Source organism: Cajanus cajan, chromosome 4 (genome assembly GCF_000230855.2).
Source record: "Cajanus cajan strain Asha chromosome 4, NIPB_CcT2T_4, whole genome shotgun sequence".
Taxonomy (NCBI): Eukaryota; Viridiplantae; Streptophyta; class Magnoliopsida; order Fabales; family Fabaceae; genus Cajanus; species Cajanus cajan.
The window spans coordinates 16,731,713-16,757,247 of record NC_138520.1 but is presented as its reverse complement, the minus strand read 5'-3'; the positions used below and the strand labels follow the sequence as shown (position 1 = coordinate 16,757,247).

General features: G+C 34.2%; 1 long non-coding RNA gene and 2 pseudogenes across 2 annotated transcripts; 1 reads left to right on the top strand and 2 right to left on the bottom strand.

Moving 5' to 3' along the window:
* Positions 1–203: 203 nt before the first annotated feature.
* Positions 204–908, top strand: LOC145956736 (histone H3.2-like; annotated as a pseudogene).
* Positions 909–14,578: 13,670 nt separating this feature from the next.
* On the bottom strand, positions 14,579–15,560 carry LOC145956735 (uncharacterized). The gene is made up of 4 exons (XR_014432976.1): positions 15,409–15,560; positions 15,181–15,316; positions 14,932–15,016; positions 14,579–14,741 (listed from the first exon to the last, which is right to left on the bottom strand). It is a non-coding gene; the product is annotated as an uncharacterized LOC145956735 (long non-coding RNA).
* Positions 15,561–16,514: 954 nt separating this feature from the next.
* On the bottom strand, positions 16,515–19,452 carry LOC145956734 (multiple organellar RNA editing factor 8, chloroplastic/mitochondrial-like; annotated as a pseudogene). The gene is made up of 3 exons (XR_014432975.1): positions 18,596–19,452; positions 18,172–18,269; positions 16,515–18,082 (listed from the first exon to the last, which is right to left on the bottom strand). The product of XR_014432975.1 is annotated as a multiple organellar RNA editing factor 8, chloroplastic/mitochondrial-like (transcript).
* Between the last annotated feature and the right edge of the window lie 6,083 nt (positions 19,453–25,535).

Here is a 25,535-nt window from a genome sequence, read left to right as displayed (position 1 = left end):
ATCAAACACATCACCCCGTGGGTGATCTTATAGAAACACGTTGGAGAACGACAAATAAATTCAAATTTCGTGCTTTTCCAATGTCATTTCCAATTGAAATAAACAATTGCTCGTCAAACTGTATCTCTGTTGGTGCTTTTGTAAGCGACAGGGATCGCGATCTGTGGCTTAAGTTGAGGAAAGAGCTCATCCGTTGATTGACACCCGCATCAACGGTGACATTCGCGCGGCTGAATCAAAATTTGGCCGAATGAAAAAAGAAAAATTCCCGCTCAACCTTTTTTGGCGATGTGTACCCCTATAAATAAAACAAACACTAGTCTCATTCTCTCTCTCACTCTTGGAACCCTCCTTTGCGATATCAATGGCTCGTACCAAGCAAACCGCAAGGAAGTCCACCGGAGGAAAGGCTCCGAGGAAGCAGCTGGCGACGAAGGCCGCACGTAAGTCTGCTCCGGCCACCGGCGACGTGAAGAAGCCCCACCGTTTCAGGCGGGCACGGTGGCGCTGAGGGAGATCCGCAAGTACCAGAAGAGCACCAAGCTTCTCATCAGGAAGCTTCCTTTCCAGAGGCTGGTGAGGGAAATTGCTCAGGATTTCAAGACCGATCTCCGATTCCAGAGCAGTGTTGTCTCTGCTCTTCAGGAAGCCGTCGAGGCCTATCTCATTGGTCTTTTTGAAGACACAAATCTCTGCGCTATTCATGCCAAGAGAGTCACCATTATGCCCAAGGATATTCAGCTTGCTCGTAGGATTAGGGGCGAGAGGGCTTAGGGCTTTCCTTCTGTATTGTAATCGATTACTTTCACTTATCAGTAGTCTGAAATTTCTAGTTTTGGTGTAAGTGGATGTATAACCCTATTTGTAATTTGAGGATAATCAAGTTTAATTTTAATGTTTAAGTCTTAGCATTGTTTGTATCCTTAGACAGGTGATTTTGATTTAAGCTTTTAGCTTTCCCCAAATTTAAAAAACCTTATTGGATATTTCTTTTTACCACCTCTTTTATCTGAAACATGTCCCCATTTCTTTCTTTTACTTTCTCAGGATCTGTTTCTTGTTCTTATCAAAATTAAAATTTTAAATTTATTTGGTTTGTTTTGTTTTTGATGGTGTTTTAGCGACTGAAATAGCGACCGATTTTATCCGTAGCTATATCAGTTATTTAGCGACCGAAATAGCGACTGATTTTATCCGTAGCTATATTAGTTATTTTGCGACTGAAATAGCGACCGATTTTATCCGTAGCTATATCAATTATTTAGTGACCGAAATAGCGACCGATTTTATCCGTAGCTACAACAATTTTTTAGCGACCGAAATAGCGACTGATTCATAAAATGTTTTTATTAAATAAATACAAAAAATAGCGACGGAAATTGCTACCAAAAAATTCGGTCGCAAAATTGGTCTCCAGAAGTTAGGAGACCAAAATTTTAGCGACGGATTTTTATTGTCTAGCGACTGATTTTTTGGTCGCTAAATTGCGACGGAAAAAATTTCGGTCGCTATTTGGAATAGCGACCAGGGTTTTAGCGACGGAATTTTTCGGTCGCTATTTCGGTCGCTGAATGTAATAGCGACTGAATTTACCTAAATAGCGACCGATTTTGGTGGTAGCTAAAACTTGATTTTTTTGTAGTGATGCATGCATTGTGTTTATTCAACTAAGCATTATCATGTTTTCAGGATGCTCCTAAGATGATGCATGATATTGCTTGGTTTAGATAAATAATTTTTTTCCTTTTTTTTGGGTATTTTGTTTTTTGTATTTTTTTGGGTGAAAAGGGAAACTACCTATATGAATGTGATGAAGGTAGATGTTAACACCATGTAATGGAAGATTCTTATTCCTATTTATTCTTATTTTAAAAGGGAATGTTGTATGTTTAAAGAATGCAATGTATGCTCAAACAATGTCACATAAACAATGCACAAACAATTCACTCATCCACGAACAGTCACGAGCGAATCACGAGGTAGGGGTATCCTGCAGAAAAGTGCATATTCAAGGAGGTTCTAACTGTTCTCACCGGTCCAAGGCTCCCAAGGTGCCCCCATTATAGGGACCCAATTCCTCTCGTCGTAAGTCGATGGAAAGCTCCAACGCACTGTCGGACTCGAGTTCATGGTTTTCACCTTGAGTGATGTTTTCCGACAACGGTCTACGGGCACCTATAGACCCATTCGACAACCGGACGTACTAACATCCACTCCCTATGGCTTTCCACTCATGCCCCCGGGTATAGAGGGAACTGTTGTGTGCACAGGTTCGTGTGCAGTTTATATTTCAAACGATTGCGAAAATTTAAACATCCAACAGTTATTAAAGCCAATTAGGTAAAACGTATTATCATACAAGCGAGGGGTAATGAAGTAATTTTAAACTATTATTTTAGAAATAATTCATCACTAAATGGGACTGACTCTCGAGGCTTCCCCAGTGGAGTCGCCATCTGTCGCCACCCGCCGAAACGGACATTGGCATTCGCGACGATGGTCGGACTCTTTTTAAGTTTTGAAAGATGATGGATTGTTAGGACGACTTATTCTCAAACTGAGACCTCATCGGACTAACAATACTATTAAATGATTCTCACCAATCTATGTTAATCCCAAACGGGACCCTCCATGGATTAGTGGTTTTCGTAAAAAGAAGGGTTCTTGGAGTCGCCACCAATATTTTACTCAAAACATTGGAAAAAGATATAAGGCAATTGATTTTAGTAAATCAACTTTGGCCATTACAACCAGAGTCGGGTAAGGGAGTCGGTTACGTGCGAGGAAGGTGTTAGCACCCCACAACGCCCCTTTCGGGCTCCCTATGACGGATTATTTCATAAATAACAGTATAAAGTTACTAAATTACCCCTATTTATTAGAAACGATTATAGATAAAATATTTACATGATGAAAGCTCTAAACATGCAATGCAACAATCAAAAAGCAATGAAAGTGGTAAAAGAAAGGAATTAGAAAGAAACCTCCGAAGCGGGCTTTTGTATATATCAGAACAACGTTAGGAGGTTTTTTTGCGCTCCTTCCCACTACACGTCCGCTCGCTCCTTTCCCCTAAGGATAATTTTTACCATGGAAATCAAAGAGATTTCCCTTCGACTTATTCGAGTCTCAAGCTAATGGCTCATGACTCAAGAACTTCGTCGGATCGGCTCCCGGAGAGATATCTAGGGCAGAGAATAGCTCAAAAACCCAAGAATACTCAGCAGGAGGGTTGAGGAATGTGTAAAAAGTGTGGAAGGACGTGCCAATGACGTCCTATTTATAGGATTGAGGCGCAATACGGCCTGGGAGGTCAATACGGCCCGTATTGAGTTTTTGAACTACAATACGGCCGTATTGAATTTGGTACGGCCGTACTGAAGTTCAAAAACTTCAGTACGGCCGTATTGAGTTCACTACGGCCGTATTGCAGTTCAAATGGCTCAGTACGGCCGTACTGAACCTCTGGGAGGGTGTATTGAGCTCCAATCCTCGCACACCCTTATTCTAAGCTACTCTAAGACTTCTAGACCTACAAAGAATCATCCTAGGGTCTTCCAGGAGTCCTTCCGGCTGACTTTCCTTCGGTCTTTGAGAGTCTTTGAACTTTATTTCCGACCCGGACAATTTAAGGGGTCTACAAGGGTCAACATGACTCTTCTACAAACTCTAGTAAGGGTCAAGAAAAAGAAATAAAAAAAGAAAATGATAAAAATGAAAATGTTGTCACTTCTAGTAGTAAAACTAGTGACATCAAATGCTTTAAATGTCTTGGGAGAGGCCATATAGCTTCTCAATGTCCAACTAAAAAGGTCATGATCTTGATAGGACAAGACATTTATAGTAGTATTGATGAATCTAGTTCTACCACTTCAAGTGATAGTGAGAATAGTGAGGAAGATCCTAAAATTGAAAAGTTATATCATGTTGATGGTGATCTTCTTATGATCAAAAGGCTTCTTGGAAGCCAACCTTGTCCCACTTCACTAACTCAAAGAGAGAACATCTTTCATACAAGATGTTTTGTTTCTAAAAGAACTTGTTCTCTCATTGTTGATAGTGGATCATGTTCTAATTGTTGTAGTACAAGGTTGGTTAACAAGTTAGCCCTTACCACCATTCCTCACCCTCACCCTTATAAACTTCATTGGCTCAATGAAGGTGAGGAATTGGAGGTGAATCAACAAGTGAAGGTCAAGTTTTCTATAGGGGATTATAAAGACAAAGTTTTATGTGATGTGATCCCTATGGAAGCTTGTCATATTTTGCTTGGTAGGCCATGGCAATTTGATAAACAAACTATACATGATGGCCTTACTAACAAAATAACCTTCACTCATAAAAATAAGGAAATTGTTTTTAATCCTTTAACACCACCCCAAGTGTTTGAGGATCAAAAGCAAATGAAAAGAAAAAGAAATAAAGAAAGAAAAGAAGGAAAGAGTGTGGAAGAAGGGGATTCCACTAAAACCTTTGTGACCAAGGAGAGTTATTTTATGAATAAACAAGACTTGAAAAGAACTCTCTTTATTCATAAAAGTTTTGACTCTTATCCTAATGCTGCCACTAATCTTAAAGTTGAGAATGAGGAACAAAATAAATTTCAAACAAAGAATTCTCAACTTCGAGATATAGTGAAGAAGGAGTGGACTATTCCTAGTGTTACTCCTTATACTACTTCCTTGAAGGTGCACAAGGAAGGAAGTATTTCTTTGGATTTAATAAAGCACCCAATTTTCGGTTTACATTGTTTAGTAGATACAACTTGTAATAATCTATATTCTATGTATGATCTTATGGGAAGTTCTTACTCTTTTGAACATAATATGTTTCCTTCCCTACAAGATAATTATAGCTTATATGATTATGAGTATCTAGTAAACAATCCAATCCAAAATTGTTTAGGGCGTTTTCTAGTAGTTTTTTCTTTATATTTTAGGAAAATCCTAGGTTACCATTTAGGGTACTTTAGGCAAGATATTGTAGTGTTTAAAAATCATTCTTTTCGTTGTCTTAGTCATAGTGTTATCACATTTTTAGGTTTTACTTCTAGGTTATGCTTAGGAGAGGAACCTATTTCTATTTCTAGAGAGTCTAATATTTTATCTTTCTTTGTTAGGTTGGATAGTAGGACTCCTCTTAGGATCCATGATCTTTTCTTTTACCATGTCATTTCTTATTCCTTGTATGTTTTACATGTAGGTGCTAATTTTTCTTCCATGCATCCTCTAGATTTGAGGACAAATCCTTTTCAAGAGCGAGGGGATGATGGAATCATACTTGGGAATGCAAGAGGTGACACACTCAAAGATCCAAGAGGAGTGGGCTAGACATGGAAGATTGGGCCTGTCAAGGCCCAATGGGCCCTATGGGCTTGGAAGGCCCAAACCAAGTTTCAACATGGGCCTATCTTGTTATTAACATTCTTATTATATTTTTGTTAGCATAGTTTGAATATATTTTGGTCTTTTATTTTGGACCACATAGAGTAGCATTTTAGGTTTTAGGCTAGTTGGGCCTAGTTTTGGGCTTCATGGGCCTTTGGGCTTTTGGTACCCAATATTGGGCTCATTTTCATTCTTGTAATTTTTCCTTTCCATTGTAATTGTTTGACCAATGTAATTAGGTCATTAGAATAGGAAAATACAAGGAATACTAAAGTATGCTAATTAGATTAAATTAGGTTTAATTTGGAAGTCATTTAAGTTAGATTTTTTCCAATACACCCCTCAATTTAAGGGACTATTGAGTTTGGTAATGGTAAGTAATTTGATACGTACTTAGAATAGTAAGTTATAGATCTAACTCAACCCTACAAAACAAACTTATAAGGTGAGAATTATTATCCATTTATATACTCTTTAATTATCTTATTTCTATTTGATGTGGGACTTAAGTTTTTCCAAATAAATAATTATTGTTAATAGTAAATTTTGGTGTGATATAAACACATTTTAGTGATCATTATATATTTGTCATTAATATTTTTATTAAATATTAAAATAAAGGCAATTAATTTATTGTCACTAAATAATTGTCGGTAATAATTAATTTTGTTGTAGTGAATTAAGGGTGCTCATCAATCTATAAGAATCCTAACTTGCAGAGCACATCCCAATGAATCTAATTATCATCTAGATCATCAATTTTACCAAATAATATAACAATAACATTTATAAATCAATATAAAACCTTACTGAATCATCAATTTCATAGAATCTTAACTCAAATAGTAAAAGCCCACTAGTACAAAAGAGGTATTCCACGTTGGTTATTTTGAGCTTTTTACGTCAGAAAAAATATCGACGTTAATGCGGGAGACGTAAATCTACGTCGGCCCTGTAAAACCGACATAAATTTACGTCGAACATTACCAAGGTCCGACGTAAAAAAGTAGTAAAAAAATAAAAATAAAAAAAAACATAACGAGTGCAAGCAGAACGGCCTGTTCTGCTTGCAGAACGGCCTGTTCTGCTTGCAGAACGGCCCGTTCTCCATTCAAAATAGCCCGTTTTGCAAGGAGAACGGACCATTTTGTATGGAGAACGGGCCGTTCTGCTTAGTGAATGGGTCGTTCTGCAAGCAGAACGGGCCGTTCTGCTTCGTAGAATAACCCAAAAGAAAAGGCCAACGACCTATACAAATAGAACAACCAAAAAACTAAATAGAACAGATAGCCACAATAGCAATGCAAAGCAAAAAGGTGTTAACAAAACCTTGATTCATACCTGATGAGTTGCAACAGTGTGCGAGAGTTCACCCTACTCTGCAAAAGACAAAAAAACGATTCAGTAACAAAGGAGAGGGAGAGGGTTTACAGAGAAAAAAATGAAAAGTGATGAAGAGTGAATGCGCGCGGTGTGTCTCGCATACTCTTATTCAATTTCGCGTCCTTTTTTTACGTCGGACCTGGTAGGGTCCGACATAAAATGTCAAATTTATGTTGGACACAACATACATCCGACGTAGATTTGACATTTTACGTCAGACCCTACTAGATCTGACGTAAAAAAGTTCGCGAAAATTACAAAAATGTCACCGCGTCTTTTTTACATCGAATTTTAGTGTGTCCGACGTTAAAGAGGTGACATAATATACTAATTTTCCACTAGTGGCCCCAATTTTTTCAAAACCTAACTCACAAACACTTTTCTACAATTTCTTTCTCTCTCCCAGATCATCATTTTTACAAATTGTTTGCATATTCATAATCCCCAATACATGCAAAATTTAATTGGATCATCATATTCTTAAAAAGAAATAATTATAAAATTACCCATAATCCTACGGGATTCCTCATCTACCCAATTCCTTCATGTAACTTTGCATACAAATAATCTTTTTTCCCTACCTTAATAAGCAGTAGCTGAAACTAAAGCAGGATCTGGTTGGTCTCCTCCTCTGGGTTCCCCTTGGTCTTCAGAGAGTGTAGAAGAAAAATGAGTCAGAAGTGAAAAATGTCCTTTTGGGAGTGCTAGAGTGTGTTATTTATAGACATCAAGAGTGGCCAGAACGGCCCGTTTCGAATCCAGAATGCCCCGTTTTGGACTCCTTCGTCATGTGAAAAATTTGCATCTGGAACGACTCATTCTTAAACCAGAACGACCCGTTTTGGGGTTGAGTTTAACTGACAATGGTCATGTTTGGAATGACCTGTTCTTAAACTAGAACGACTCATTCCCAACTAGGGTTATAGGCCATTTTAGTAGTTTGGAATGGCCCGTTCTGGGCTACTAAAATTCAAAATATTTAATAAAACTCATTTACTTAATTAAAATAATTATAAGAAAATAATTTCCATAAATATAAAAATAAATAATAATAACTATTATGTTAGTAGAAAACTCAGGATGTTACATAGATGGCTTGGTAACTTCCATTGTTGAAAATTTCATCGACATCGGAATGTGCGATAATTGGACTAAACCTCCGTCAGTGGTTTTAAAACAATTTTACGGAGTCGCCACCAATATTTTGCTTAAAACATGGAAAAAAAATGGTTTTCAAAATCAAAGTTGAGTACAAGGGTCGATTACGTGTGTGGAAAGTGTTAAGCATCCCACAACGCCTAAAATTAGTACCCTATGACGTATTTGTTAACAAAATAAAGTAAAGATTAACATTTTGACCCTTGTAATTAAGCATATATGGTAATGAACTATCTACATGATAATTATTCTAATTATAATTAAAATAATAAATAAAGCAATAAATAAAGAAAGAGCAAAGTTGGAACCTCCGAAGCAAGCTTTATACAAGAAGAAAAATTGAAGGTGTTTTGCGGCAACCTCCTTGCTCTATAAGAACAAGACTTTATCTTGGTGTAACACCCCGATTTTTCATAAATTATATGAAGGTATTTTAGAAATTATTTTGATATTTTGTATAAATATTGTCGACATTTAAGTTCGTCCGCGGCATACAAACAAAGAAATGGAATTCTATTATCAAAGAAAGGAGCTCCCAAAGCCAGGGAAAACAACATGATATGACATTATAAGGCTCAAAGCCCAATAAGGGTGATTTAGTAGCCTAGAACGGGTCGTTCTCAAACTGGAACGGGCCATTCCAAACTACTAAAAAAGCCTATAAACCTAGATTGGAATAGGTTGTTCCAACACAAGCTGTTCTGAGTAAAATTCAAATCCAGAACGAGTCGTTCCACTTTGGGAATGGGATGTTCCAGATTCACATTTTACCCATAATGGGATTGCCCAGAATGGGCCATTCTGAAACCGGAACGGATCGTTCTGGTCAGGTTTGACGTCTACAAATAGCATACTCAGGCACTACCAATAGCATTTTTTACACTTCTAACTTTGTTTTCTTCTACGCTCTCTGAAGACCAAGGAGAACCAAGAGAAGGAGACCAACAAGATTCTGCTCTAGCTTCATCTTCTACTTATCAAGGTAAAGGGGGATTAAGAAACCTCGCTCAGAGGTGTGGGAATAATTGTTGGGTAACAGGATTGGTCCCCAATCCCTTGCTTGATAGGAACAAGCACTTTATGAAAGTTTTCTGTTTTACTTTCTAAATGTTCTGTTGCGTTCCTTGTGTGATGTTGAGTGTAATATGTGTTTAATTTTGAAAATAAACAAGTTTTGATAAGAATTAGAGTGCTCTGTGGGTTCTTGAGAGAACCCTATGAGAAATAGACAAATTTCTAATGTTTTCTGTTTTACTTTCTGATTTTTTTGTTGTGTTTCCTGATGATTACTGAGCTTGAATGTATATTTAATTTTGAGTTTGAATATGTTTTGATAGGAATTAGAGTGCTCTATGGAGATTATGTGAATATGATGAGACAATGTGAAAAATGAATATGAGATATGAAATATGATTATATGTGACAATGAGACATGATATATGAGTAACTATGACAAGTAAAGTCATGAGTCCATGAAGTGTGAATGTGTGTGACATGCATCATGTGCATATATGTGAAGGGTAAGATATGGAGTACACCGTTAGGGAAGGCCCTCCTTGTGTAACAACTTGGGGGTCCTAGGGGATAATGCAGTTTGGATGTCTCGATTCCTCCCATTTGTGAGCACGAGACGTAACTTACGCAATTTTGCTATCCCGACCAAACCCTAGCAGTACATCCTTCTAGTTGAGAGTGTATGGGTAGCTCCCTACATGTACTCCTAAACAACCTTAGGTGTGTTGTTTAGGCAGCACACCAGTGATACGTGATATGTGATTGGCGCCACATGCATGCATTTATGAGTCAAGTTCATGACATCATTGCATGATAAATGAGTGTGCATGTGATACTGATTGTGTATGTGTATTGCTTACATGTGATTTGTGCTTGTGACTTGTATTATGTTTGTTGTGTGTGTGTGTGTTGTCTAACCTTTATTTCTGCACCTAAAAATAAAAATACACATAAAGCAACAAGGGAGTGAGAAACATCTCACTCTGGTTCAGATGTAGAAATAAATTTTAGGCAACGCACACACGATCATAATAAATACCACACAAATTACACATAAGCAAGCATAACTCCCAAGTTATAGATACATTAGAATACATATACATTCACTTATCATGCAATAATGTCATGGACTCGACTCATAAATGCATGCATGAGGCACCATATAGAAGTTTCACATTTCTCATCACTGGTATGCTGCTACAACAACATACTTTGGGCACGTTCATTCATGAATACATCACTGGTGACCCAAGGTACACCTGAAATAGCTCAATACATCATTGATATACGGCCTAAGCATCACACCTGGAATAGATAATTTCATCACTGGTGACCCAAGGTACACCTGGAATAGCTCAATACATCACTCGCATGCGGTCTAAGCGGCACACCTGGAATAGATCATTTCATCACTGGTGACCCAAGGTACACCATGGAATAGCTCAATACATCACTGGAATGCGGTCTAAGCGACACACCTAGAATAGATCATTTCATCATTGGTGACCCAAGGTACACCTGGAATAGCTCAATACATCACTAGTATTCGGCCTAAGCGACACACCTGAAATAGATCATTTCATCATTAGTGACCCAAGGTACACCTGTAATAGCTCAATACATCATTGGCATGCGGCCTAAGCGGCACACCTAGAGTCATATATGCACATGATGCGTGTCACACATTCACTATTTCATTGACTCAACACTTCACTTATCACGTCTCATATCATATCTCATGTCACATTATCTCATAATATCATATCACAGATCATACGTTCACTTTTCAAATTTTCACGTCATATTCACATAGTCTCATACAAGGAACTTCTCATAGTCATATACATCAAAATAACACATAACCATACCCAGAAATTATCCAACATCATACCCATTCAATTCGCATATCATAATATACAAAGCATAAAGGCCATAGATTCAACTTCATGATTTCGCGCATTTTCTACAACCAACTAGTTAATATAATATTTTTATTGGTCAAAACACTTTAAATATTATCCAAAACATGAATCCACCATCAATTTTACATATAATGCCTCAAAATTCATTCAAACATCATATCCCTAATTTTACTTCATAGGGTTTCCCACAAGAACCCATAGAACACTCTAATTCATATCAAAACTTGTCTATTCACTACTACAAAAGTAATGTTTTACTACGTCATATCTACATCGATTGATCTAAAAACGATGTAAAATAAAAATGCGGTGCCATTTTTGTAATTAAATGTAAAAAACACTAACATATTTACATCAGTTTTAAGGAGAAACGATGTAAATACGAAGTGCTCTATGTCGTTTTTATTTAGGAACCGATGTTGTACTCCCATTTCTTATCCAAACACTTACATTATGGATCAAAAATGCATTTCCAATCTCAAATCCCTAATCACTTCTCACAAGCCGCTCAACAAGGAGTAGGAGGAGGTCCTCTGCTCCAAGCCCTCTGTCTTCGCCCTCATTGATAAGCTCAATAAGCTTCGCTAGCCTCTTGCCATGGTTCTCATGGGGGAGCTTGAAGCCTTGTAGGAAGCATTTGAACTGCCATGGTGCAAAAACCCTAGCCAAGCACTCTGACTCGAGCAAGCTGCTACAATCATACGACATCATTCTAAAGGACTTTCTCAATCTGTTCTTGGTTTGCTCTCTAACGTGAAGATCGACTTTGCCTCCACGATGCTCACCCGGATGGCACCAACGTACTCCGAGAGAAGGACCTATACTTGATCTTTGTCTTGTGCAACTTGCTTATTTTACACCCTGTCGATTCGAGCTTCTCACACAAGAACGGGCTCCAGCATTACATATGGAACACATCAAGTTGTGGCAATGGTGAATACGGCGTGTGAGAAGGGTTTTGGATCTGAAATTCATAAAAAAAAAATTGTTGATGATAGGTATGTGGAGCCTAGCATTTGCCCTGATGATAATCCATATTCAAAAAAACTCAAATAGGCTTCAATGACTCACTCAATTTCAGGTAGAGTTTGATATTATAATCATATTCTGAATTTAAAGTTATTAATTTTTTTCTTGAATAATTTGTGTTCATTTTTACCATTAAATTTTTTGTTGCTCTTTAGTCTCTGGTGATATTGAAGCCTAGTCTTGGAAATTCGTAAGATTTATTTATTTGCAACCTTTTTGTTTTAGGTAGTAATTAGGTATGATATTTTTTTTAATCAACTGAAATAGATTGTATTTCTTTTGTTGAACTGCTATTTTTCTTTTGACTTACAGGCATTAAGCTTATAGATAGTAAACTTATATGAAAATATAAGATAAATCTTTTAAAAGAAGTAAGAAAAAAATTTATTAAGGATACTAAAGAAGCTTTGATTGGAATAATTTCCTGCTCCTTTGCACCTGCTATGATTTTGGGTTGATGATCTGCAAGTTATTTCAATTTCTTAATGAATATAGAAGTAGGATACACCTTTTTATTAAAGTTGTTCCCTGAAATGCAATTTAATTTATTATTTTTTTTGTATTCTAAATCTTATAAAATTATGATCTCATCCATAAGCTAATTGAAAATGTACATAGGTTCTTGGTGCTTGGGGTTTGGGCTGAGAATTCCGAATGGATGGGATGGAGATTACCCAATTCACTTTAATATGTATGTTTCATTTCTTAGAAAGATGTAATTAGTGCCTATTTGAAAGTCAATGTCGGTTATTCATAGATTAAAATAAATCATTAATTTTGGGATGAAATTAGTGCCTAATTTATTTTAAGCATTAAAGAACCAAACTGATGTTCAAAATCAATGTTGGAAAGCTTATTTTTGAAACTATAAGGTAGTTACTGTAGTGTTCTTAATATTTTTAGAATAGAATATTATATTCATGTTAAAGCATACAAATTATGCTTATGTGTAGGTTAATCTTAAATATTTAGTGGGACCTCCATTATCTTAGTCATGTCAATCTTGGTTAATTACCAATCTTATACACATACACTTTGACTACTATTTCCTTTATATATTGCTATGATACATGGATAAACTAGAACTATTAATAAAATCTGATAAAACCAAAATCTGAACAACCCTTTCTTTGGTTAAGGTATTATTCTCGTAGATTCATATAATGGTATAATAATCAAAGAAGTAGGATTGGTATTATGCTCACTTCCTTTAAGGAGTGGTTTGGTTGCATCTTAAGTAGGACCTGCTTTTGTGGGGTCTCAAAAATATTTGGAGATTAGCATATGGAGGCAATCTACCAATGGGTTAGTAAGTAAAATCAAGTGGTGATGATTTGAAGTTTCATTTTCCTTTTTAAATTTTAAATTAGTGTAATTGGTGTTAATTGTAATTCATTTTGAGAAAATAACTTTTTCATCGCTTTTTGTGAAAAATTTTATAAGTAATTAATTTTTGAAAAGAAAGGTTTTCCATATACACGTGAACACTACTAGAAAAGTTAAAATTAGAGAGGGAAAAAATTCGTCACTAAACTTCATAAAATCCGTCACAAATAAGTTAGTGACGGAATTTGTGACGGAAATGATTCCGTCACAAAATTTGGCGTCACAAAATATTTAGTGACGGATTATTTTCTCCGTCACAATTAGTGACGGAATTAAGGCGTCACAAACAATATAATTTTCGTCACTAATTTGTAACAATAAATGTTTAGAAATTAATAAAAATCCATCGCAATTTGTGAGGGATTAAATCCCTCGCAATTTGTGAGGGATTAAATCCCTCGCTATTTGAGAGGGATTGAGAGGTATGTGAGTCCGTCACAAATTGTGATGACACAAAATCCCTCACAAATTGTGATGAAAGAATCCCTCGCTATTTGAGAGGGATTAAATCCCTCGCTATTTGAGAGGGACTGAGAGGTATGTGAGTCCGTCACAAATTGTGATGACACAAAATCCCTCACAAATTGTGATGACACAAAATCCGTCACAAACTGTGATGCCTATAATTGACTAGAATCCGTCACAATTTGCGACGGATTTTATCCGTCACTAACTGAGATGAATCCCTCGCTAACTGTTTGATGACTAAATTTGAGGAAACTATTGTTTTAAGAGTCTGGTAATCAATTACCTATACATGTAATCGATTACCAGACAATGAAAATCATATGTTCAAAATTTACTTATTAAAAGGTTCTCTGGTAATCGATTACCCATTTATTGTAATCGATTACCAGAGCCTATTATTGAAACAATTTCAATCAAAACAAAAATATCAAGTCTTTTTTATGAAAATGCATGATATCATTTAAAATGAAGATAAAAGAACAATACAGACATCAAGAGGAGTTCCCAAGTTTAATGATGTACTTAATCGACAAGACAACACATGAAAAATAATGAATGACCTCTATCAGTGTAACTATGACAATAAAGCTTCATTGGAGTATATCCATAGCCATGATACTTTTCATCATTTAGAGATCAAAATCGACAAGGCACACATTTAGGCAAAGAAACCCCTTCAAACAATACACATGAAGCAACCTAATTTTACTAAGCTAGATTGCTTATATAGTGATGACCTTCTACCTATCTACCAAACATACAATTAATAGAGGCAACATGTTCCAAATCAAATCATACAAAAATTCAAATACAGGGGAAAAAATTCTTAAAATTGATTACCTCTTTTCCCGGCCTAACAAGCCTCAAGGCCACCTCAGTAGCAGTATTTGCAGTAGCAATAACATCAGTTGCCCTTCCTGTGACAGGACCTTCCTGAAGAACATGAGTGTGAGCCATAGCCGCGATGAAACCATTTATATGACAAGCCAAATCACTACAAACAACCAAAGAAACTACCATCAACTTCCCAGTAATAGCGAAAAACACAAATTTCATTCCCCCGTCACTCATAACAAAATTCCTACTGAGAAAAAAAAAAACCATGCTCAAAAATCTTACACTTTCAATATATCACCTTCTTCCAACACTATCTCGTCACTAGCTAGTGGAGAGAAATGGCAGACCACATTGTTTACAGATAAGCAAGTTGGGAAAGTAACACCTCTCTCAATCTTCCTCTTCACGTTCTTGTACACATTTCCAGTTTGTCTGTACACACACATAAAACAAACTCTATAAGCTATAATCCAAAAATATTAAAAATAAATAAATAAACAAAACAGCAATTCCGTATGCATATATGAACATGTATGTTAAAAAAGTATCACAATTCACAAATAATGCTCCTTCATATATAAATAATAAAACCTTACTCTCTAATATAGGAATCGTGTATGTTTACAGACATTCACGATTATTTTCTCTTGCTTGCCATGGTTTTTTGGGTGACAGGGGAGATCTTGGTGATGATGGTTGGTCTTCGAAGATTAAAGGACCCGGTTCACTATCCTGGCCATGGAGCAGAATGAAAAACATCAAAAAATCAACTGAAGTCGTCAAACAGTTTATAACAGAGCAGGATATTATAAAGGATTTCAAACCTTTCCACTACAATCACCAACAGCAAGCTTGACCTTCTCACACACATTAGATTTACAAGTGAAATAACCTCCATGTTCTTCCTCATTTCCATCATATAAAAAGACAACCCCTCTATAAATGTGCTTGACAATTCCTTGTTTACCATGCAAAATGACATAATAGATAAGATATCATGTGAAGCATGAAGATTCCAAATATACCACAAAGAAAAACCTGCTCATTCAGAGATAACAGACCTTAGATGGACCCTCCAGAACCTTGACAGTATCATTAACCAATATAGTCTTACAGTGTTGATCTAGGGCAGTAAGTTTCAAATCAAATAGCCCACTCTTTATTTCTTGGCGTTCAATAGTTACAGCAACAGGTCCATCTGAACTATCTTTAAGAATGTATTAGACAGGGAAATTAGAACAGAACTTCCATTAAACAACAGGTACTCAATCAAAAAGCTTGGAACAAATGACATTGTATAAGCTGAATCCTGTACCTTGTAAATATCATCTTTATCCATGCCTACTATTACACCGAAATCCTTCTTACTGCAATGACAAAGATTTGTCAGGAAGGAAAACAAGTGTAGGAACATACAGGCCCACACATGTGAATGCATCTGTATGTTTGCCCGTGTTTGAGCGTGTACAGGTGCATGCGCACACAAGAGAAATAATATATACAATACCATGAGTGTACTGCAATGGTAAAGATTTCAGCAAGTACATATGTGCATGGACGTAGATGTGCGTGCAGCAGATGAATCATGTGTATCCATTTTTGTGCATGCTTGTGTGGGTGTGGGTGTGCACGCATGCATGAGAGAAATAATTCATGTTACCATTAATTCTAGCTACGTAAAACATGGACTTACCCAAAACATACTAAATTTACATTCACTCAAACAAATAGTGTATGAGTACTTTTTATGCTTCACTCCAGAACAGAGACAACAGACAATCACAACTAGTTACACAAGTCCATTTTCACTTCATGGTGACTTACAACCATAAGTTTACATTCACTTCACGATTTCACAATATATCATATTGCAACGTTAAAATTGAATCACAGTTTCAGAACAACTGGAAAAAAGATGACAATCGTCATACTGTTGAATAAATGAAATGTTGAAACAAACTGTTGCAAATTAAACCCAAAGAATGGGAGACTAATAAAGTGGTTCCTCTCCAAAGAATGGGAGACTAATAAATTAAATCCAAAGCACTATTCTCTATCACACGGCAGCAGGATCGTAAGATCACTAGATTGCAACTTTAATTTTTAACAACATTCCATGGCAAAACAAATATAGTACAAGCAGATACCAAATGGAAACTAAAGGAAAACCAGCATCATCAAAGCAAATATATGAACTGACAAATTAAAAAATATATATAAGAAAAAATCATGTGGGCATAAGTCTTAATACAAGTGTTGGGAACTTCCCTGCAAAGTGGTGCAAAATATCAAAATAAGGTTCAGCTAAAGCAATATTGAAATCAGAAACCCAAAATATAACAATTCTAAAAAGCAGGGAATCAAATTAAAAGCAAGGGATAGTAGAGCCAATTCAAAAGGATAACCAAAGCCACTTAAAAAAATTATGTAGTTAGTGTTTAAAAACATCCAAGTAAATACAATATAGCGCAATGTGACCAGAAATTAACAAGAACACAGCAATGTATTATGTGAACTGATCAGAACAAGCAAATCACCAAGTACACTCTAGAACATCCAAGAGGATCAAAATCCTAAACCCAAAACAATAAAACGTGCCTGCCTTGTTGAGACCAGGTCCCAAGAGACGAGGAATTTGCTTGATCCTGCCACCATCTTGTTAAACAGCTGCTAGCAGTGCTATAACATTCTAAATTCTTGCATAAATAATCATTTGAAATGACAATAGTACTTGAAAGCAAACCAGAGAATAACTTGGAGTTCAAATTAGAGTTAATAGGTGAGCTTCCAACACAACAAAAGTACCAATCCAATTGCTAGATGTTAAAAAATTGAACTTGACAGTTAACTATGTGTACGTTTCACTTTTAGAGATGTTGCAAATATAGTTACTCGATCGTTAGATAATTGATATGCATAAAGGCCAAGAATTAATCATCCAAGTACCTAAAGTTACCTTTGAAAAATAAGCAATTTTCTAAATTTATGCTATCACAAACAAGCACATAATGCAACTGCTAGTTGTAGAATAAACTACAATGATACTCAACTCGAAGCTATAGAAAAAAGGAAAACTGTGTGAGGATGTATCTAATGAAAAAGTTATTTTGACTAGTGAGGGAAACCAATTTTAACCATACAACTACAAATGGATGATTGAAATTAATAGGTCACATGATCATCCCAAAAAGTACATGATTTTTATAATTTAAACTTAATCACTCATGATAAAGATTTAATGGCCAATACCTGTTCCTGTCAATCGCACACAAAAAAATATCATTGATGTCTCTCATACATAGATGTATAGTTTACTACAGTATCATAAGCTTGGCGGTTCAATATCTTAGACAAGTCAATTTCAAAATATGAGGCACCACTAGGCCCTAAGGTAACTACAATAAAGCACGGTGACATGACAAGAAATTTTACCTCCATAATCCTTCTCCTTGACATTCAAATAAGAATCAGGAAGCACCCACCGAACTCCCGGCAATTCTGCATTTCCAAAAAAAACCACAAACCGAATAAACCCTCACTAGCACAAAACACATGCAAAACACTTAAAGCTCAAAAACAACATATACCTTTAATCTTGTAAGAAAGCTCTTCACACACAAGCGCACCAAACGCAAAGTAGTGCCTAGTCCAAACAGAATATATCTTCATCCGGGCTTCCTCTTCACTACAAAAACCAAACCAACCACACTAAATAATCAAAATCCAAAACCCACAACCACCTAAGGGATGCACCTCCAATAGCTTCTACATAGCCCATTTAGGTTCACCTTATCATACAATAAGAGCTTAATTTTAATTAAGCCACTAGAGCAAATAAAAATAAAGAACTAAAACTAATTTATGTTAAAAATAAAATTCTTGAAAAAACTAATAGGAGAATTAGCTTATATACAAGGCAAATTATTTCATTTTTACTTGTTAATTTATTGTCTTGAAGAGGCTAGGTATGATGGATAAAAAAAAGGGGTTTTTTTAATGTTATTTTGTTACCTTCCGATAACCTTGGCCAAAGTTTTGATGTAGGAATCGATGATTTCGTCGCGGGTGGGGTCGCCTTCGGGCTTCTCCATGACGACGAGCCAGTGTTCGAAGTCGTAGCCGTCGAGGAGGATGGTTTCCTTGGGGGGGCGGTTGGACTAGTTGGGGTTGGGGTCGTTGAGGGAGGAGGTGGTGGCGCGTGTGGAGAGGGCGCGGAGGGAGGGGGTGGCGGGGAGGAGGAGGCAGCGGAGGGAGGGGGAGGCCGCGAGGGAGATGCGGCGGAGGAAGGAGAGGGCGGAGAGGGAGGGAGGAGCAGTGGCGGAGAGGGAGAGGGAGCGGGAGAGGAAGGGGGTTAGGGTTAGGGATTTGGGGAAGACGCGAGAGAGGATCTGAGTCGCCATCGTTGGATAATGGAAATGCAAAGGGTTTAGTAAAGAGTGAAAAGAAAAACTGTGCGAGAAAAGTAAAAGAGGGAAAATGATTAAAAAAATTTCAGGAAAGAGTGGTGCCTCTCTTTAGGGTTTAAACCTGTTCCTCTCCTCTCTGTGCGTTTTAAAAATATATTTTTTATTTTGAAAAAAAAAACTACCATTTTAACTCCTATAAATAATATGAAATAAATATCTTTAAAATACAATTATTTTTAAAATTACTACCTTATATTTTTATTAATTAAATTAATATATAAATAATATTTTGAATTTAAACTTGAAAATAATGATTAATATAATTTAATTTAAATGCAAAATAGTAGTATTTCAAATTTAAAATAATAATATATTTATAATAACAATAATAATAGTTCAATTTTGAAATTTTAACAAAATTTTAAAGTTTTATGTACAACACTTTTTCTTTGGATATAAAAAAATTATATTCTCTCCAAATAACTACATAAAATCTTCTAACAAAAACACAAGATCGAGTAATACCTGTCATATTAATATTCTCTCTAAATGATTTAACACAGCTGGAGGTGTGGTGGCCGGCGAGAGACTGTTGGAATGGTTTAACACAAAAAGAGGTGTGGTGGCCGGGTGAGGGACTGTTAGAATGGTTAAACGGAGAAGGAGCTGTGGTGGCCGGCGAGGGAGTGTGGATTCGTTTAACAGAGAAGAGAAAGAGGTCTGCTATGACAAGAGGGAGTGTGGATTCGTTTAACAGATTTTAGATTTTATTTATTATGTTTTATAATAAATAAAATCCAATATTAAATCAAAAGATTATAAAAATCATAACTCAAATCTAGGTAAATATTTTGATATTAAATTTATTATATTAAAATTAATTAAATATTTTTATCAAACAAACTCATTCAGATTTTAAATTTTATTTACTATCTTTCATAATCAAAAGAAATCTAATATTAATTCAAAAGATAATAAAAATTATAACTAAAATATTTATAAATTTTCTAATATTAAATTTAGTATATATTAAAATTAATTAATTAAATATTTGTATTTAAGAAATTGTTAAAGATTTTAGATATTTATTTTAAAGTTTTTATTTTATTAAATTAATTAAATTTTATCACTTTTTAATAAAGTGAGTGAATGATAATGAATTAACTAAAATTCAAAAATATATTTTAATTAAAAATAATTTTTTGGTTAATACGGTAACTAAAAAGTATTATAATAAATAATTAAACTAAAAAAAATAAATTTTATAATGGTTATTTTTTTAATGATGTTAAATTAAATATTTTAATTATTTTACAATAAATTAAATAATAATAATAATAAAATATGTTAATTGATATTTTAAATAAAATATATTAAAATATCATAACCAAAAGAAATCAAGTATTATATCGAAAGATGAATAATTGATTTAGTATGTATATACCTAATTTTATTTAAATTATATATTGAATTTAATTTTTACGTATGAATTTTTTATTACCGAAACAATTAAATTCTTTGTTTAAATATATTTATATTATAAACAATATAAATTGTTAAGATAATTCTATAAGATATAGTTTAGATATACTAGTTTATACTCTCTTAATTTATTGTTTAGTTTCCTTAGTCAATTTTATCTAAATTCCTAAACTTTAGGGATTGATTATGTTTTATGCCTATTTATTTTATTGTATCCATCAATTCAATAACATGAAAATCATTCAGATTCAAGTACTAAGGAAACTAAACTAGAAATTAGGAGAGGATAAACTAGTATATCTAAACTATATCTTATAGAATTATCTTAACATAAATATATAACAAAAAACACAATATTTTTTAAAAATAATGTAATTTACTCTGCTCACATACAAAAATTAATAAACGTACAAAGTAATCAAATATATTTAAAATTAAATAGGTCAAACTAAAGTTTTTACTATAATATGTATTTAGTTTAAAAGCATAGGCTACAAGTTATTTAAAAAAAAACTTATATTACACTTAAAAGATTGATCTACCTGAATAAAAATGAATAATAATATTAGTTATTATTATTATTATATTAAATTTAATGACTATATATAATATATTAAAATTATATATACTATAATATATTAAAAGATTGATCTATTTCAATAAAAATGAATAATAATAATAATAATTATTATTATTATTATTATATTAAATTTACAATAATATATTGAAATTATATATACTTTTATTTATCTTTTTAAATATTAAACTTGTTGATTTATATAATAAAGTGAAATTTATACGTCTAAAAATTTGTATACTTTATAATGAGTGTGCATGCTTTGTAAATTATCACTTGAGAGTACAAACGAGAGGTTAGAGTTGTTTGAGGCTAATTTGATGGTATTTCATTCTACCGTTGACTGTGGATAGTTATTACAATGTCAATTAATTCATATGTTATTTCCCTTCCTTTTTCTTTGAGATACATATGAATATATAGTTCTAATATTTATTCATTTGAATCAATTCTAACTCATATTTTTTACAATATTAGGATACTTGAAAACACAAGATCGAGTAATACCTGTCATATTAATAACTTTCATGCAAAATAAAATATTTCCATTTTTTAGGTTGTGCTTATTTCTTTCATAAATCTAAATTAGATTATTTTATAAGTTTGCTTTTAAGCATAAAAATTAAGAAATTAAAGGATATTTTTTTATTAACAAAAAATAAGAAATTTTTAATTTTTAACTAAAAATTTAAATTTTAAAATTAAAAATTATGAAATTAGAAAGATATTTTTCAATAAATAACTAAATTAGTTAATTATTATTTATTTTATATTTGAGGACATTATCTTCTTATAGTTATTTTAATGACTTTTATAGAATATTTTAAAGGTTTTTAATAATTATTACTATTTTAATAATGAATATTTATGAAAATTAATTTTTGTAATATTTTGATTTTTAAGTAGCCCAAAACGGGCCGTTCTCAAACTTGGGCTTCTACGCTCTTAAGTAAAAAGAGTTGTGCCCTGATTATCAGCTATAGCTTTTGGCCTAGTGGCCTACCATGGTCATGTAATCGATTACCAGTATGTGTCTGCTTGTTAGAGCTGTCAAAGTGGGCTCCAGCCCGTGGGTCAACCCGGCCCACCTTGAAAACGGGCCGGGCCGGGCCAAAAAAATGAAAAAATTTATGATGGGTCAAAAAATGTGACCCGACCCACTTTCGACCCGGCCCACCTGGGTTGAACCCGTGGTGGGCGGGGTGGCCCACCTGACCCACTTACCAACCTATCCCCTAAACCCACTAACAACTCACTTAACTATTTATTATTATATATGCATTATTTTAATAAGATATCATTTTTTTTATAGATAAAGATAAAATCAATGTTAAATAATATGACATTACTATAAATTTATCTATCCAAACCTCTAATAAAATTTAATATTGATGAATAATCACTCTCATGAAAGATTTTTTATTTTTTATTTTTTTAATTTTTTAAAGTTGCACACTTATTAATTTAATTTTAATGTTGTACCCATTATACTTAGTTTAAAAAATTTTACTTTAGATTAAATATTATTTTATATTGAAATTTATTTTAAATTATAATTTTTTTTAAATAAATAAGGTGGGTTGGTGGGCTGCCCGTTTAGCCCACCAACCCGTCGTGGACCGGGCCGGGCTAGAAAATTTTAGATAATAAACTTGGTGGGTCGGGCCGGGTTGGCCCACTTAAAAAGTGGGTTGAGGTGGGCAGGGCCAAACGGGTCGGGCTGGCCCGTTTTGACAGCTCTTGTTCAGCTATATAAAATTAGAAAGATATTTTTCAATAAATAACTAAATTAGTTAATTATTATTTATTTTATATTTGTGGACATTATCTTCTTATAGTTATTTTAATGACTTTTATAGAATGTTTTAAAGTATCAGCTATTGGTCATGTAATCGATTACCAGTGCATGTTTCCTTGTTCTGATATATGTAATCGATTACAGAGTAGTGTAATCGATTACCAGTGCTAATTCACTTATCTAGGTATAGTGTAATCGATTACCATGTAATGTAATCGATTACCAGTTCCAACAATGCAAAGAATCTCAAAAAGGTGTAATCGATTACCATAGTCATGTAATCGATTACACGACTCCTCTACACTTAAAAAAGTGCAGTTCGTCTTCTTCCTCACGAAAGAAAACCCAAAACCCTCCGCGCCCTTAGATCTTCAAATCCCCATATCTTCCTCAAATCTTAACCAAATTGAGCCCCGTTTGTTCCATTCTTCATCATTTTCAAGTCTATTCAACTCTAACGATTGCATTTTTCAAAACAAACATTCAAATGGCAGAATCATCCAAACGTCATAAGGGTTCTTCGTCTCGTTCAACCACCGCCAGGCGCCGCCAACAGCCTCCCTCCGACGATGCCCCTACTCCTACGAATCCCATTCCGTACGCTGGACGTGCTCTCGCTCTGTTCTCCACAGACAAACAACGAGATAAGTACTACTAGTTATTTTCTGAGAGAAATATTGTTGATCCCAAATATATCAGTATTAATTTTTTTGAGGATGAATCTTTTGAGTGTTATACGATTTTTAAGAATTATGGGTTAGTAGATTTTATGGCTATGAAAAACCCTGTTTATCCAGAATTAGTTAGGGTCTTTTACAGCAATTTGGAAATTAGGAATGGAGTTCTTTACAGTGAGGTTAAAAAGATTCCAATAGTGATAAATCAGTCTCTGTTCCGGGATTTATCAAAATTAAAAGATCAAGGTACTCTGTTTGAGGGAACGATTCCGGATACATGGAAACCAGAATATTCCCATCCCAATGCCCGAAGTATGATTTGTGTGGATAATGTTGACATGGCTGGAAGATTATTGGCTGGCTCAACGAAATTTGATTGTAGAATCATGCATTACATAATTGTTCGGGTACTGCTTCCACGCACGACTAACCTTGCACAGGCTTCAGAAGAGGACTTAATTTTGATATGGGCTCTAATCACTGGCCGGGAATTTAGCTGGGCTCATCTGATTAGGAGTCGAATGAAGAAGGCCTTGCGGGTTAATGCTTCTCTTCCATACCCACATTTTGTAACTACTATTTTGGAACATTTTAAAGTTCCTTTGGAAGATGAAACCTGGGTTCCAGTTAAGAGGGTCTTTGAGATTGGAGCAAATGCAATTGCTTCCTTTGGGTACAAGAAAACACTGGACAACACCTGGGTCAGGAAGCGGGATTTTCAAGCAGTAAACACTGACGATCGAACTCCGTCACCACCTCCTCAAGATCCTTCATCAGCACTTCTCTCGGATGTTCTCAATGAAATTAGAGATCTCCGGTTCTATGTTGGTGAACGTTTTGATTCTCTTGACACTCGCATGACTCGTCTTGAGGAGGAAGTAAAATCTCTTAGACGCCCTTCCGAGTAGCTAGTTGACTCTGATTCTGTTATTTGCTATTTTAGTTTATCTTATGTTTTGGACTATTTTTTAGTCAATTTCTGGATCTTTGATTAGTATGTTTTAGATTAATTCTGCTCGCTTGACTCCGACTATTTTGCTCATAGGACATATTGTACTTTTGTTTCTGAATGGTGTTTGTTTATCTTATTCAATTTTTTTTATATATTGTCTCATTCCTTTTGATGTTGCCAAAGGGGGAGAGAAAAGGAAAGAAGGGTCCTGATCAAATATTAGATATTTTGAATTGAACAATTTAATCTGATCATTACAACTGTCTATTTAAAGTCAAATTTTTACAATATAAAAATTAACATCAAACAATGATTTATTAAGGGGGAGACTAAGGGGGAGTGATCGATATACACTGTTTTATGTTTCTTTCCATCTACAGTATGTTGTCATCATCAAAAAGGGGGAGAAATATTGCATAAAGTTCTTGGCCATTTAAAATAAAGAATTTCAAAGAAAACCCAAATATGATTTATATTAATAAGGTTTTCAAAATAAAGGTTTTCAATATTTTAAGTTTTAATAAGGCAATTATTGTTTTTAAGAGACTATGTAATCGATTACCAGAAGATGAAAATTTCAAAATTTGAATTTAAACTTTACAACGTTCCAATCATTTTGAAAATAAACCGTTGTAATCGATTACCAAGTGTTGTAATCGATTACCAGAGCATTTGTGAAATTCTTTGAAGTAGTAGAATTTCAAATTCTCCCAAAAATGTAACAATTTGAAATTTCTCATATTTTTTCCCCCTTATCTCACTTATATATTTTATCTTATATCTTCATATTTTTAATTATTGAATATTCAAAAATACTTTAAAAATTATTAAATATTATCTAAATTAATTTTTAAAATTATTAAATATTTAAAAATTGGTTAACATTTTTTTTATAAAATTTTATTTAAAAATCTCAACATATAAATATCTTTTTAAAAGCAATTTTATCATGATAGAATCATATTATCATATATCCAAATTAACAATTTAAAATTTAAAAAAATTGAATTGACTTATCCAAACAAAATATTTTAACAATGATAGAAATTGAAATCAAAG